This window comes from Phaethon lepturus, unplaced genomic scaffold (assembly GCF_000687285.1).
Source record: "Phaethon lepturus isolate BGI_N335 unplaced genomic scaffold, ASM68728v1 scaffold39865, whole genome shotgun sequence".
NCBI lineage: Eukaryota > Metazoa > Chordata > Aves > Phaethontiformes > Phaethontidae > Phaethon > Phaethon lepturus.
This window is the reverse complement of record NW_010543320.1, coordinates 24,638-25,032: the sequence shown is the minus strand read 5'-3', so window position 1 is coordinate 25,032 and position 395 is coordinate 24,638. Positions and strand designations below refer to the sequence as shown.

The 395-nt window shown below is 53.9% G+C and overlaps 1 protein-coding gene across 1 annotated transcript in view; it reads left to right on the top strand.

Annotated features, from left to right (window-relative positions):
• LOC104621757 overlaps positions 1-395 on the top strand; it is a 6,800-nt gene that overhangs the window by 5,250 nt on the left and 1,155 nt on the right. The gene's annotated exons all lie outside the window — the stretch shown is intronic.

The following is a 395-nucleotide window of genomic DNA, read 5'->3' as shown; positions in this document are numbered from 1 at the left end:
GGGGAGTGGCCCGGCCCGCGCCTGCCGTTAGTGCCCACCCGGGGCCGGTGGCTCTCGGAGCCCAGGTCCCTTCTCGTGAGTCCCTCCAGCATCTTGGCTTAATGTCTTAATATTAGTTATATATTAAGTTTTATATCTTAATATTTATAAAATTGAGACCCTGATTGCCCGTGGCCACTGAAGATATTAAGAAGGTATTAAAGTTATTAGCCTCAGGGTTTTGACTGGTTTCCAACTCTCGGTATTACCTTCATCCTTCCCTAAACGCCCTGCCGTGGCTTCAAACAGCTAAGGCAATTGCCTCGCCCGAAAATCCCTGGGATCACGGACACCGGCCATCTGGGCACTGATCCTGCCCGGGCAGCAGGCAGCTCCGCACCCCGCACAGCCCCCCG